Below are 14275 nucleotides of genomic sequence, written 5' to 3' on the forward strand. Positions count from 1 at the left end.
TTTGTAATCACTAAATGAAGTTTCCCTTACAAAAATCATGCAAACAAGAGAGAAAAATTAAATTAATTATATCTTATTCATGGCTCATAAGATAAGATTTTCTTACAACTAAGTTACCATATTGAATACCTTACATTCTTATTTCCCTTCTCCGACGTCAATCTATTCAATAATTAAATCTTGTGCATATTAAAATCTTGGTCATGAAATTGTTATATTCTAAAATTTTCAAGTTCTCAAGTGCCACTTAGATGTTAGTTACATACATATTTTGATTTGCGATTATGCATAAAGTAATGCCCATTTCTTCTAAGATTGAGGAGAAGTATCGTTAGATTAGTACATCATTATGTAATTAAATACTTCAAGCTAAAGAAGTTGTAAGAAAATATATTTTCTTTTGAAAATACTTGAGAGTTTGAATGTAAATTGTATTTCTTAAATGATACCCATATACTTTGTAAATGTAGTTGTGATAAAATGGCTCTTCTTATATATACAAATCTAATAAAATTCTTCTTTAGTCATATTTTATTGTGCACTCTTTCTAAAATCTAGTTGAGTGCAAATATATGTGAGACTAGCTCTCATCTGATTACAAATTTATAAAGCATATTCTTTTGCATTTCATTTGATACATATCCTACCTCTTATCGTAATACTCAAAGAAATACTTGTTGAAAGCATTTATCAAATTGCTTGCTTGTATTCTTTTAAGCTTACTAAATTAAAATTAACATTTGATCATGTGTAAAATACTAAGATTGACCTTCTAATATTGTTTTACACTAGCATTATCACTTGGTATCCCCTTACTCACAATATTTATAAATATAAACAATAACTTAAACATCCTATATTTTTCCTATAGTTTAAAATTTTAGTTGCAACAAAGGATATCTATGAATTTAATGCTAGAGTTAAAAGGACAAGTCTACTTACCTTCCAAAATGATGTTGTAGAATTGGATAGTAAGGGAGTTAATTTAATCATTCAATTTCTTTGGATTTTGTTTCTTTTCCAAATTTAATTGCCCCATTTTAGATTCTTGCTTTAAATTTGACCTCTAGACTCGCAACTCTCCTTCACAATTTCTTTCCATTCTCTTATTTTCATTTATATGAATATCTAAGTATTCGTTATTCTGAAACTTTATTAGCTTTCCTAATGCATTTTTTCAAGTACTCCATCATATAGTACACGTTCTTCGTCTGTGTTTTCATATTTTGAGCACAACTACCAATGAGCTATAACTTAAACATTTAGTAGAATTCTTCTCTCGTTATCTCTCAAATTGGTCCATCTATTCACCACATGACATTTCTATTATCCCCTTTGTTTCAATTTTCTTCTTCCTTTTATTCCATTGCTTGAGGTGATTTTTTTCCCAACTACTGGAAAATCATGCATTCAATTTCTTTTATTTTTTACATGTTTATGGCTTATTTCTCATCCTCTTCACACTTTATCTTAATTATGTCAAAGAAATTTCATTATTTGAGAACTACAACCTAAAATTACAAATCAATGGTTCAAAATCCTTTTAAGGCATGAAAGACCACATAAATTTGTTAGGCCATCAAATATTAATAAATGCATTATTTCAAATTGACTGTCTCATTGTGCAAACTAGTGGGGCCATCATTGTACTCATTTTTTGATGTAGAGGCGATTGCCACAGGCCTTTGGTCACCTAATTGTGCCATGAGTGGGTGAGGAAGAAGGATGTTGAAAGGCTAGTTACACAACTACCAAATCTCTTGTCATCAACCCCTTCCATGGCATAGCATGCACACCCATCCCAAATGTATGGCAAACACCCCTTCCAATCAACTTCAACTTGCACAAATCTCATTGACATGCACCCAAAAATGTAGAATATATTTATTCATTCACTAATGTTATCATTAGCACTTGTATTCTTGAAGGGTGGAAGAGTTAGACCAATAGTTTTGTATAATTTTGATGATGTTCTTGAATAGATATTCATAAAATCTTCATGTCTACTTGCCTGCCTCCATCTTTATATATTTCTTATTCACATACATAGACACTCTTTTCTCCCTCCTTTTCTTTATCCTATCTTACCCCTCTTTACCTTTTGTTCCTTTGCATATATATCCTAATTCCTCTATTTCTCTTTAATCTACTCTATCTATATATCCACTATCCATCTATCACCTCATATTTCTTTATCATTCTCTCTCTTTGTCTCCTTTGTCTCCTCTTCCTATTTATCTCCCTCCCACTCCCCTCCTATTGTCTATCCCTTCATAAAAATCTTCCAGTTTAATATTTGATTTTGATCCATCCTTCTTCTCAATGTCTCTCCTTATGTTTCCCTATCTATTTTTATCTTTTCACCTCTCCCCCTTCCTTTTTCTTTATATTATTCATTTTACTCACTCCCTTCCTTCAATCTCTCCTCGTCTATCATTATAATTATCTATCATGATAACTATTAGTTTCTATATTAAATGGACATACTTAGCTATTTGAAATCAATAATTCAAATCTCTCTCTCTCTCTCTCTCTCTCTCTCTAGACCATGTTAACTATTTTCAATCAATAATTTAAACTTGTCTCTCTCTAATTCACACACTCTCCCTATCTACCTTCCTATCTTGTCCTTTATATGTTTCTTATACATACATGCACTCCTTTATCCCTCCCATCTCACCGCTTTCTTTACCATTCACCTCTTACTATCTATATTCTATTTGCTCTATTTCTCTTTGATCTTCTCTGTTTATCTATTTATCTACTATCTAGCACGCCAAATATCTTTATCATTCTATCTCTCCATCTCCCCAGTCTCATCTTTCCTCTTCCTATTTCTCCCCCTCTCACTTCATTCTTCTTTGCCTTTCCCTTCATATTTACCTTCCTTAGGTACACACACATTCCCTAATTTTCTCTCCCCTTTTTTTATCACTATCAATATTTTCACCTCTCATTCTCTCCTCTCTTCATATTATTCATCTTACTCACTCCTTTGGCCTCTCTCCCATTATCCCTCCCTATATCTCTCAAGCCTATTAACTATTATTTCTTATATGAAATGGACAACCTAGCCTTTCAAAATGCACACAATTTATCATCTTATTGTAAAATTAAATTAAATAAACATTTACAAATCTATTGATTAATATAAGCTAGGCTAGTTGACAAATGCATTGAATATTCACTTTGTAAAGTTGTTTCATCTTATTCAATCATATTAAGGGTTGGTTGGCTTGAATTATTTTTTTAGGTTTACAATATGTTTGAGCAAGATTTGTACATATAAATTTTAATAGTAATGACTCTAACCTTAAAGCTTGGTTCATCATATTCACAATTTTTTTTTATTGGTAATAGATATTTTATTAATATAAAAAGGTTTACATATAAAGTTTCGAATAACATCAAAAAGTGATTCCACACCTCCCTGCAGCTATACACTAACAACTGCTACCAACCCCTATAACATACTATCTTCATTTGAGCATACCAAAACACTTAATCTGCTATCATCCCCTAATACAAACTATCTACCATCGTACATTCAAAAAACTCTAGTACCCTGCAAATCTAAACACCTTCCTACTTAAATAACAACTAGTACAAAATTTGGCAACTATTGCCCGCTTCCATTGCTATCTGCTTTTTGCATTTAGAGTTGGTATCCACCCTTTTTGGAAATGGCATTCCAATCAAGCTCATTGTCCTTGTGGGTTGCATTTATAGCGAGGGAAGGTAGTCCATTCTTCCCTTGAAAGCTTCATTCCACCTTCAATCTTGCTCAGCTCCTCCCACATTCGCTCCCACACTTCTATCACATCTTTATGCAGAGAGGACTTATCAGCCCATGCCTTCACCTCAGAAATAGAATGTAACCAAATTGTCTGCCTTCATCTTCGTCCTTGAAGCATTCCGCAAAATCTGATCCAATACCCAGGACTGACCACTCTAAAATGGAATCCAATTTGCCCAACATATCCTCAGCAAACAATGTCTTTGCCACATACCTCATTTCCTTGGTAGATTTGTTTAGTTCTAGACCCCATGCAACCACCATAGTGATTACATCCAGATTTGAGCGCCACTTTATCACTCTTTCTTGAAACTACATCCCAATCACCCCTAGCACCGCATCCACCATGGCATTTGATTTTATCTTCAACAAACCTTTCATACATTCCTTACTTATTGGTCCCTTAAGCACCTTCATTTCCTTATTTGAGTCCAAGGAAAATGAAGCTTCCATTTTGTGTAGCTCCTCCTGTTCTCCAAAAAGCCGAGACCTCTGTTTTGAATACAAACTCATTATGCTTACATTCATTCTTTAGCTTGTCTATAAAGGCACCTTCACACATGCGAAATCATTCGGCCAAATCACCTACTAAATGCTGACTGCCATTTTACAATACGAACACTAACAGAGGCTAAAGTATTAATTATAAAATTTCATAAGCATCCCGTAGCCACATTTGACACGCTCCAATTCAACTAGCATAACATCCAACCACCACCATAATGACTAACAATCATAAAAAATTAAACCACCTCCATCAATAGAATCCCATCGTATCATTCGTAAATCATTCACTTCAATTGCATTCATGCGTGAGAAAGTTGTAGCCTAATTGGCCAACTTAACCACTTCTACATTACCTTCTTGGTACACATGGCTAACATTAAAATCCACAAAGGTATCCAATATCTCTCTTATCTTTTGAATCACATTCTGATAAAGCCATGTCTTCATCGAGCCTTTACTTATGGCCTCAATAATCAATTTTGAATCTCCTTCTAAATAAAGGTGCCTTACCTCCAAAAAAATTCCTAACATAACTGCCATTAGTGCGGCTTCAACTTCAGCTGCATTATTTGTTCCATCTGCCAACCTTTTCACCTCAAATCCTATAATTTCACCCTTGTCATTCGTAGTCACTGCCCCTGCACCAAACTCTCCTTTGTTTCCTTTTGACATGCCATCAAAATTAATTTTGATCCAATATTTTCTAGGCAACTGCCATCTGATTTCTTTCCTATCAATCTTCTTTACCCTGTCTAAATCACCATCATTTGACCATTTAATTCTGATCCCAGTCCAAAATTTTTGCAATCTACTGTCCCAGCTATTGAAACACTTTCTAGGATGCTGAAGAAAACCACTTGCATTAATACATTCCTCAATAGAACGATGAATTCTGTTCCAAACACTATCCACACTTTCCATTTTATCTTGAAAGATACGTCGATTCTGCTCCTTCTAAGTTTCCCAAATAACTAAAGTTGGGCTCACAAACCAAATGTTAGAGTAAAAATATTTTTTAAAATTAACTGGCCAACATTGAAAAATACCTTTCGCCAAATTCGGGAGAGGAGCAGCGTAGCACAAATGCATCTTAAGCTTCATCCAACATTGTTGAAAAAAATAACATTGAGCTAAAAGGTGATATGTCGACTCCATTGCCTTCAAACATAACACACAACAGGAAGGACCAAAAAACCCATACTTGTATCTTCTATCATTCATTAAAATCCTCTTTTGCAAAGCCAACCACACAAAAGCTCCTGCCTTTGGCAAGCACAATTTATTCCAGCACAACTTATGTGGCCATCCCTCAAGCTTTGCCACATTTCCACTCACCTGATAACCTAGTTTTGCCAAGTAACATCCACTCTTAGAGGCACACCATACCACTCTATCCTCCTTATTGGTCAAAAAAATCTGCCTCTCCTTGAAAATGCCTTTCAACTTTAATTTCAAGTCATCTATCAGTTGCAATTTTGAAGGGTCCCTCCATACCCAACATGGGCCTAACTCTGAGTGTTTTTCCTCCACATAACAATCTACGGTTGACCCCCAAGTTGTCTCCATCACAGGAATTAGATTCTCCACTCCTTCCATCTCATCCAATTTACCTAAGCCATTCCATGAATCATGCCAGAATGAGGCTCTTTCCCCATTTCCAATATGCCAAGAAATATGTTTGGTAATAATACATCTACATTCCAGCATAAAATTCCAGATAGTCGAACCTTTAGGGGGATTCCTAACAGTCAAAATCTGCAATGGATCCCTAGAATCAAAATATTTTTCTTGTAAAATTGTAACCCACAATTGGTCCAATTTTTCATACATTTCCCATATTAGCTTTGCCTCCAAAGCCTCATTCACAACTTGCCACTACCTAAGTCCCACACCCCCTTGTATCTTTGGTTTACACAAAGATTCCCATGCTATCAATGGGATTTTCTCTTCATTATGATTCCCATTCCACACAAATTTCCTCATCCTCTGTTCTATGTACTTAAGAACCTCCATAGGAATCTTCAAACAACTCATGGAAAAAGTAGGGATAGCTGAAATAACAGTTTGAAGAAGCAGAATTCTGCCTGCAAAAGTCAACCACCTCCCTTTCCAACCATCAAGACATTTGATACAACTGTCAATAAGTTGTTTCCATAAATTGGTACAATTTTTACCTTGAAACATAGGAATGCCTAAATATTTGCTAGGCAACAACCCTTGTTTAACTCCCAAAATTCGGCATAATCTGGTTTGAATCTTTTTTGCTACTTTAAAAAAGAAGATTTCAAATTTCTGCCAATTGATACATTGCCCAGTTACCTTGCTATAATCTTCAAGCATAAGTTTCATACATTTTGCCTCCTTGATACAAGCTTCTCCCATAAGAAAATTATCATCAAAAAACTGCAAATGAGTCATTGGATCAACACCCCTGGCAACTTGCAATCCCCTCCACCTTCCTTCCCTTCTTGCTCTAGAAATTGCTCTCCCTAGGACTTCTGCTAAAATAATAAAAAGAAAAGGAGATAACGGATCACCTTGGTGTATGCCTTTCTCCATTTCAAAATAGCCTTGTGGACTACCATTAACAAGAACTGAGATACGAGGAGAATCAATACATGAAAAAACCCACTTACACCAGCAATCACTAAACCCAAACTTATCCAAAACTCTCAACAAAAAAGGCCTATTCACATTATCATATGCTTTACGAATATCCAACTTTAACATCATACCAACCTCCTTATTCATTCTTAAAGAGTGTATTACTTCATGGGCTATGATAACACCTTCAAAAATTGATTTTCCTGGAGAAAAACCACCCTGTTCTGAGGAAATAGTTGTGGGTAACACCCGCTTCAATCTATTAGAAATTACTTTTGAAATTACCTTATAAACAATATTACACAAAGCAATAGGCCTAAAATCACTGAAAGTCTCCCTTTCACCTTTCTTAGGAATGAGTGCCAAAAAGGTATTATTCAAATCTTTAAACACAAATTTATTCTTCCGAGACTCCTCCACAACCTCCCATAACTCATGCTCGACAAAGTCCCATGTTTCTTGAAAAAATAGAGCTGGAAACCCATTCGGGCCAAGAGATTTTTCCTTCCCTAGCCTAGAAAGAGAAAACTTGACCTCTTCCAAGGATACCAGCCTGTAAAGCATACACTTCTAATCCTCTGATATCAGCTTTGGGACATTATCCACCAAACCTAAACAATCCTCTTCTAAGGCACTTGCATGTGGAGATCCTATAAGGTTCTTAAAGAACTTCACAACTGCATCATTGATCTGACCTTGATCTATAAGAACCACCCCATCATCATTCTTGATAGAGAAAATTTTATTGGATGATCTTCTTTCTTTGATTGAATTATGAAAATATATAGTGTTACGGTCACCCTCCTTAAGCCATGCTTCACGAGACTTCTGTTTCCAAAAAAATTCTTCAGCTGCTGTTCCTTCAAAAACAAGTCTACATCCATAACTCTTGTCATAACCACCTCATTCACTTCTGATAGTTGTTCTTCCAGCTTCACCTTTTCAACAAAATAATTCTTAAAGACCACCCCGCTCCACACTTTCAGCTGTTCCTTCACATATTGCAGCTTCTTGAAGAATTTGAAAGCACAAGAGCCCTTTCGTTTGGGGGCCGTAGTCCACCAGCCTTTAACCAAATCCAAAAAACCATCTGATCGCAACCACATCTTTTCAAATCTAAAAGGAGCACATTCCAGAGTTGATTCATTTTTTATGCTAAGACAAATAGGGAAATGATCTGATCCAATGAGGGGCAAAATATTAGCTTGACATAACCAATCTGTGCTACACCAATCACCACCTAGTAAAAAGTGATCAATCTTCTCTGCAATGTTAGTAAGACCTTTCCTTCTATTTGTCCATGTAAAAACACCATTCATAAAAGGTATATCCTGTAAATTATTTTCAAACACAAAATCAAGAAAATCCTAATGGCTTTTATGCAAGTTGACCTTCAGAGATAAAATTTCATTAAAATCACCCCCAAGAGCCACCAAACTATCCTTCCATTGTGACAATTTCTCCGATAAGAGCGTCCATAATTGTAATTTTAAAGATTGCTGACATGGACCATATATATTGAAAGCTAAAAAACTCATATGAAGCTGAAAGGAAGAAATCTGAACTAATTGCTAACACAAACCTGAATCAAGCAAAGAAACACTAACAGAAGACTCTTTCCAAAAGAACCCCAAACCACCAAAAGTGCCATCAACATCTACCATCAAGCATTGCCATGATATAAGTTTCTTGGAAAGAAAAACCTTACTATCTCCACTTAACTTTGTCTCTTGTAAGAAAACCACCTCTGCATTTTCTTGATCAACCACTTGTTTGATCAAGTGCAATTTTTCAGGGGCATTGTACCCCCTAAAATTCCACAAAAGGAGCCTCATTGCATCTGCGAAGAGGTATAGCCTCTTTTCGATCTCAGCAGTTTGGCTGGTCTATTGTATTACTAGCTATAGCAAGTTTAACTCTCACCGGTTTAGGACCTCTCTTTTGCTTCTCCGAAACCTTCGGTTTGCTAATGACTGATGGAATCATACTTATAGAGCGCTCATCCTCCATTACCAAAGTATCCAAAATCCCACATTCATTACCACCACAATCCTCATCCCCAGAAAACTCTGATTCTGAAGCCATTGATTCTCTGCTCCTTGCTTTCTCGCTGTCCAAATAAGAATCTAGAGTTCTAATTGGAGAAATTTGGATATCCTTAAAGGTTTCCTCTTCCACCAAATCCTTGTTTCCCTGAGGAAGAGAAACCCCCATCTCCTGATTAAAATCCTTCTTCTCTTGAGACTTCAGATCATTTGCAGCCACCTTTGTAAAAGAGCTTACCCCAAAATATCCATCACATACATCTCGAGCCAAAATGTTTTGATCCCGAGAATGCCCTTGCTTAAAACCTTGATTGTTACATAGCTGAGAAAGGGGAGTTTCCACCACCACTTGGGTTGATTGGACAAAATTCTCACAACACTCACCCTCGTTCAAGCTACAACTCCTTGCTCTTGGAATATTGTTTGAATAAGCAATCGGCTTTGTCTCAATTTGCTCACTGCAAATCATTTCTTCCTCAAAGGAGATAGACCATGGGGGGATAATCTCTCTCTATTTTTCAATACGTTTAACCAAATCTAAACAAAAATTCTCCACCTGACCCTTTCCTTTACCAATCTCTTCCTTGAACAAGACATGATTGGCATAATCAACATCCACACTAATAGAGGATTCCCCTTCTGGATTTCATAATGCAATATATTTCAGCACTGAATAACATTCTTGCATTTTCACCAGGACATGGGAATACTGATACAACCAATTTTTATCAAGACATTCCTCAAATTTAATATAAACTCCCAAACTATTCCCTATAATCTTTAAGGTTTCCTCATCCTTATACTCCCAAGGATTTTTTTTAAAATTCACCCAAATCAAAACCTTCTTAACCTTTTCAATTTCTGGGTTGAAATTAGGCCTCCAATCACACACATAAAAGCCCTTTCCATCTAGCATATGCAGACCAAAATTTAAAATGCTCAATTTCTCCTCCGGTTTAGGGCAAATGGCCGAGAAAAACTCATTAGCTATGGGTTTTAGTATAATATTCTCACCCTAGTTAACATTCAGCCACTCCTGAATTTTCCTAACCGATGGCCATGGTCTTAACCATTTTAAAAATAGAGCTCTACATTGTAAGTGTTTAACAGACTCACTCCATGAGGGATTTTGTACCAGCAGAGTAGATATCCTACACACATTCTAGTGGATTTGAGCATTAGAACACATACCTGTTTCCGCCAAAAACTTCTGAATACCTTGTTTAGGCCACCAAAACTTGTGCTCGATCCTTTTAAAGTCGAAGGTTTGAGGGTTTGATAGAAAACTAGTAAACCACTGATGAGACTCATTCCCCTTCCACTTAGGCCTCTAAAAAAATGACACATCTTTCCCTCTAATCGTTTCATTCCATCTTGAAGGCTCCCGATCATTTGCCTGTATATTCCAGGAAGTGTAGAAAGGTTGTCTTCTGAAACTTTGACCCATTCTTTTAGGCCTTCCACCATTCCAGCCAACACCTTGTGCAAACGTCCGTTGTCTTCACTCATCTCTACGTACCCAAGGTGCCAAAACACCATCATTGCCACCATGTGACTTCTGTCTCGGTGATTGCCAATCTCGCTTGCTCAACGGTCGCCATTCTCGCCTGCTCAATGGTCACCAATCCCTTCTGCTCGCCATTTTGCTCCCTGATATCAGTTGTTTAAACCACATTATGTTGGAGCAATTAACTATTACAACAACATATTCTCCCTCTATTGTAGACTAAGAGATGCAATTCTGCTACTTGTCCAAGATACTAATCTCTTTCCAAGAAAGAATTCATATTCACAAATATTAACTTATAATATAATTTTGAATTAGAATAAAAATTAAAAAAATTAATATCAAAGTTATGTCCAATAATTTTGGCAATATTATCTCTAAGTTTTAATAATCTCAAATTAATGCTCTATATGAGATAGTAAAATAAATTTAAAAAATTCCTCCATTTGATAAAAGAAAGTTTCCCAACCAACATATATAAAGAGGCTTTAAATTTACTCCTAAAGTGGACCACTAAAAAGGCCTTGAATTAAACACATGACCAATTGGAATTAATTGTAAATTTATTATTTGTATATAACATATAATTTTAAAAAAGTTTCTATTATCACTATTATTCTACTAAAATTATAAAATTATAATATTTTAAATAGTATTATATTATTAATAAGTTATTTATATTATAGATATATTCATTATATTTACATTTTTCTTTATGATTGAGACAATATGAAATGACATCTACTCATACAAATATGCTCATTATTTACTTATTTCTTATGTTTATAATTGTTAAGCATTTATAAGGAGTTTCTAAAATCTTATATCAAACTTTAAAATATAGTTGTAATATGTTTTATATCAAACTTGTTAGATCTCATTTTATTTTGTAAGGTAAAAGATAGATCTCACACTTTAAAAAAAATGTAATTATTTCAAATGTATATAATAGAAAATCAAAAGTATCCAAAACTATTGGTTTAACCCTTTCACTGCAAGCACAAATTATTGGTATCAACATTAATAAGGTCCAAGAACTAAGAAAAATGTTAACCACGTTCATTATTAATCATAATTTTTTTTTATGCTAATTGAAAGATTGGTAATAATAATAAAAACTAGTGTTTCCTGTATTTGAAGCATTAAGGTTAATCATGCGAATGATTAATTTAAAGATGCTTTCTATGTGAACACTCAAAATGGTTAACCCTAATGGTCATAATGATATCTTTGTGAACATTCACAATGATTAAAACTAATAGAACTAGCAGTTCCAAGCTTTTGTGCTTGCAACGATCAACCGATAGGTTTTTATTAATATTTTTTAAAACTATAATTTAATGTGCATAAATTAAATTTAAATTAATTTTTAAGTTATATAAAATAAAGTTTTCTTTCAATAAACTAAATAAATATTATTTATTTATTTAATTTATCATATACTAATAAATTATCATCTAAAAATATAACATGTATAAAGTGAATAGTAAAAAATACACTAAAATAATTATAAAAACTAAAAACTAAACTAATTTAAAGTCTGTTGGCTTAAATATATAAATAAAAATATCATTAAAAAAAATCTTCATCAAAAAATTTACTATGAAAAATTAATATGAGAAATATAAAAATATATTTTAAAAAAATCAACTCCTCCCACAAATATCCTATTATCTAAATTAATTTTAAAAATAAAATAAAATAATTTAAAAACTAAAACTTCAATCAATTTTAAAAATCAAAAGTTAAATAAATGGAAAAAAATGTGAGTTAAAAGTGGATATAACAACTAATTAAGTTTCTAAATAAATAAGAAAAAATGAAAGAGTTAAAATTAGTGATAAATTATAAATTATAAATTATAAATTAAATCAAATATTGTCTCAATAAATTAAATTATAAGGATTTTCCAATTAAAATAAAATAAAATTCATTTAAAAAAAACAATAATAACTAATTAAGTTAAATAAATAAATTTAAAAATAATTGTTAACGGTAGCGATAATAGCTAATTAAGCTAAATAAATAAGAAAAAAATAGTTAACAATGTAGATGATAACTAATTAAATTAAATAAGTAGATAAAACAAGAGTTAAAAGTTAGTTAACAATGTAGATGATAACTAATTTAATTAAATAAATAGATAAAATAAGAGTTAAAAGTAGAATAAAATGAAAATCGGTTGGAAAATTATTAACGGCAAGGATTGACAATTTATTGGTGAAAGGCTGACAATTTTCTGGCCAAAAAATAATTTTACAAGAACAAAGTTCCCACATATAGCCTATCGACTAAACTATCGGCTAAAATATAAACTATTTATTTTCATGCAATTGCAATATGAAATTAATTATTTGATGCATTAAGATTAATATATATCATTCACATTTCTAATAAATTGAGGTAGAAGCAAAAATTTAAAAAATAAAAAAAATACAATTGATACTATCCCTCATTAGAAAAAAATATCAGGTGACAAGATAATAAAATTAATTGCGCCCATAACCAATGAGGTTTAACCTAGAGGATGCTGAGAAAAATTGTGGAGAACCTATTTAGGTCAGGTGGCTAACATAATCATTATTTTTTGAGATTTGATTGAAATATTGGCTATGGCTTTGAGCGAGGAGTACTTTGCATCAAAATCTTATTGCCACGTGTGCACTGCCGATGATAACCTTGGACTCAATTTTCATCATTTTCCAACAAGATTTTTATTAACTTGGGCATGCCACAAGTTGGATTATCAAACACAATCCGACAGAAATACTCTTTTTATCTCTCTCTCTCTCTCTCTCTCTCTCTCTCTCTCTCTCTCTCTCTCTCTCTCTCTCCTTCTTATTTATTTAATATAAAAATTATAACTATAAAATAATAAGATATATTATATATTATTTAAACATTTCTATTTATTTAGCTTAATTAGCTATTATCTCTATTTTTAACTCTTGTATTTTTAACATTTTTTTTTTTTTTTTTTTTGCGCTCGGTAAACGACCGAAGCAATGATTAATTTTATTAGATTGAAAACAAAATTTACATATAGTTCCCCCGTTCTGACAAGCACAGTTAGGAAAGAACGAGGAAAGAAAATCTCTTGTCTTGCTCGGGACCTTAGTCCTATATTATACATTCATAAAGGGGCATACCTCAGTAATTACATAAGTTTGGATTACACCAGTTTAATTGTCTATCTGATGAGGTTCCAAATTGGTGTAAAGATAATCTGCAACTAATCTAAATTCACCATCATCAACATATGTTAAGAGTTAAGGATAAACCATAAATAAAAGGAAATCATGGGGAGTCATTTCAACATAATAAATGAAATCATTAAAATAATAAGATGGATTTAAACCTGTTATAATTATTAATTGATCTACCATTAGTTCAATTAAATTGATTTACATTTAACTGAATTATCTTAAAATTTCTTAGGATTTGATTATATATCATATGGTGTTCGATATTCTTATATCTAAACATTATTAATCTTCATGCACACTATAAGGGGTGGTTTAATCTTAGATTAGATACCGAAGTTTGAACAATTAGCTTTAACCCAAGGAGAGCAAACCAAAATCCAATCAAAAGCGTTAATGGAGAAGTGTTGATTTTCTCATAATCAATACTAATAAACATTACGTTTTAAATACAGATTAGCATAAAGCCCTAAATAATTGGCAGATCTATACCAAATTTAATCCTGTAACTTGATCAGAAGTGCCGACATATAGGAGCCAAAGCCATAACCAGAAAAGGGTCTGGGCAATAACTAAACACTATTTTTCATTCATATATATAAGAGTTTACATT

This window comes from Cupressus sempervirens, chromosome 6 (assembly GCF_028749045.1).
Source record: "Cupressus sempervirens isolate cs-2001-9-10 chromosome 6, ASM2874904v1, whole genome shotgun sequence".
Classification (NCBI taxonomy): Eukaryota; Viridiplantae; Streptophyta; class Pinopsida; order Cupressales; family Cupressaceae; genus Cupressus; species Cupressus sempervirens.